The sequence below is a fragment of the Eptesicus fuscus genome, chromosome 7 (genome assembly GCF_027574615.1).
Source record: "Eptesicus fuscus isolate TK198812 chromosome 7, DD_ASM_mEF_20220401, whole genome shotgun sequence".
Taxonomy (NCBI): Eukaryota; Metazoa; Chordata; class Mammalia; order Chiroptera; family Vespertilionidae; genus Eptesicus; species Eptesicus fuscus.
The window spans coordinates 103,358,737-103,361,292 of NC_072479.1; the positions used below are offsets into that span (position 1 = coordinate 103,358,737).

The window sequence follows — 2,556 nt, forward strand, 5'->3', positions numbered from 1 at the left end:
AGGTCACAGTTCGATTACCGGTCAGGGCACATGCCCAGGTTGGGGGCTCGATCCCCAGTGGGGGATGTGCAGGAAGCAGCCAATCAATGATTCTCTCTCATCATTGATGTTTCTATCTCTCTTCCCTCTCCCTTCCTCTCTGAAATCAATAAAAATATATTAAAAAAGGAAAAAGAAAACAGGCCTGAACCAAGAGGGCAAAGGGCAGCCAAGACCGAATCACAGAAATGGTCGCTGGCACAGCCACTCCAGGACAAGTCACCTTCTTGGGGGCCCGGACGGCCCGGTCTGGGTCATACGCCCATGTTGGGTGCCCAGAGGGTAGAAGCGGGTAATGTCTGAGCCATTTCTGTTTCTGTGATGGGAGGTGTGGGTGTAAGATAATTCCCCAAGTTGGAGGAGTATTTGGAGGCTGAGCCGCCAAAATGACAGATATTTTCAGTCTTGCTGTTACTCAGCCTCAATGCTGGGCACTCCTGGTTCCCTCCTCAACACAGAGCTAGAGCCTCTTCCTCCTTACAACACCTTCCCTCAAAAGACTGTCTCCTGCAGCCCGTCACCCTTTGCCTCCAGGTTTCTTGAAGGGACTGTTCACACTCATGGCGCCCCATTTGTCACCATCCCTCCCAGAAGTCTGCCATTTCTCATCCCCTGGAAGTGCCCACTTCAGTGACTAGGGGCTTTCAGATGACGAACCAACTTGCAGCCCTTCTCGGCGAGAATCCAGACACTTGGTGAGACCCTCCCCCTCTAGGTATCTGCCTCCTTTGTTTTTACTTATTTTTATTTTATTTTTTAAATAGATGTTTTATTTATTTGTACGTAAACTTATAAACCAACCAGCCAAACTGGTATTATTGTCATGACACAGCAAATTACGTGAGTAATAAATTAAGGGTTGTAGTAAAACGGCAAAAGGGGCAGAGGAAATCAGTGAAGCATACGATAGCTTAACCATTCACCTGAATTGAGGTTTTTAACAAGCCTCCCAACCCCAGAAAATAGAAACAATCCTTTCTCACACACCTTTGTAGTTTTACTTTCTATTTTTGAGATTAAGAGTCTCAATCTAGAGTTAGTTATCCAAATACTAGATCTAGTATTGTATCTAATTCTGTATAATAAAGAGGTAATATGCAAATTGACTGTCACACCCTCACACAAGATAGCCGCCACAGGCCGATGCTCTATCCACTGAGCCAAACCTGTTTCAGCCAGAGGCATCTTTTATCATTTGTCTAATAGCAGCAAGACTACAGAAACCTCTTTGCTTAGACTCCAGTCATTACCCCCACCCCCCTCCAAATTGGCACAGTAGGCATAATGAGAAGCCGCATATAAAGGCAGAGATACATAGAAAAGTCCTAGGAGAGGTAATACAGCCACTGCCCAAACTGAGATTGAGTAATATACCCATCGTCACACTGTGTTCATGGCTATATGTTTGTGGACTCAGGCTATATGTTCATGGAGTAATCTGGGAATGAATCTGTGGTTTTCTGGGTACCACAATACTTAGGGGCTTGCAGTATTGCATCAGAGGTTTCCCCAGCAGTTTCCAAGGTGGCCTCCAAATCACGGACAGGACTTTGCTGGAACTGGATCTGGGGCTGCAGGGATTCCTCTCCATAACGATAGAACTGGGTGTTCCAAGCCTGGTTGTTCCAAACCAGGTTATCCCAGGCTTAGGGACACCAGGTGTGACCATTCCAGGCAGGGTTGTTCCAAGACGGGCTCTTCCAGGAATGGTTGCTCCACAGGGAAAGGTTTCCCGTGACAGCAGGAGAGGCCCAGGTACTCTGTAGTTGCTGAGCTCATCTGGGTCACACGGTGGCTATTCTGTGGCCCGTTGTATTTCTGCCACCTCTTACATTTCGTTCTCTGGTTCTGGAACCAGGTCTTACTCTGTTTGTAGCGAAGGTTCGGGATGTTGGAAAGTTCTTGCCTCTGCTGGAGGCTGAGATGTTCCTGTCTCTGGAATCTCTCACTGAGTACACAGAGCTGGGTCTGTGAGCAGACGGTTCCGATTTTCTGTTTCTTGACCTGGGCTTTCTCCTCCGCCCCTGTCCTGTTCTCTGCAGAAGTGGGTAGTGTTGTGCTGGAACTGGTGGGAGAATCAGGGCTGTCCTGAACAAGCAGGTCCATGGAAGGAGGAAGAGAAGAGACTGCCATCTCCGTGTGGAGCGTCTCAGCAGGTGATATTCACAAAGATGCAGAGTTTTCCTCAGGCTCATAAATCTCAGGCACGGGTGAAGACTCCCTAGAATTGGATGATCAGAGCAGCGCAGGCTCTGGGGATAAGCCGAATCCACACTCATGTTGCTGAGTTGAAGGAGAGAGAAAAACACACCAAAGAGGTAGATTGTAAGAAAGACTCAGCCCTGGCCACTTAAGCTCAGCCTGTAGACTGAAGGGTCCTGGGTTTGATTCCGGTCAAGGGCACATGCCCGGGTTGCAGGCTCAATCCCTAGTGGGGGGCATGCAGGAGGCAGCTGATCAATGATTCTCTCTCATTATTGATGTTTCTATCTCTCTCTCTCTCCCTTCTTCTCTGAA

At 48.1% G+C, this 2,556-nt stretch overlaps 1 pseudogene; it reads right to left on the bottom strand.

Annotated features, from left to right (window-relative positions):
* Nucleotides 1-1,457: 1,457 nt before the first annotated feature.
* Nucleotides 1,458-2,318, bottom strand: LOC103289064 (homeobox protein NANOG-like; annotated as a pseudogene).
* Between the last annotated feature and the right edge of the window lie 238 nt (nucleotides 2,319-2,556).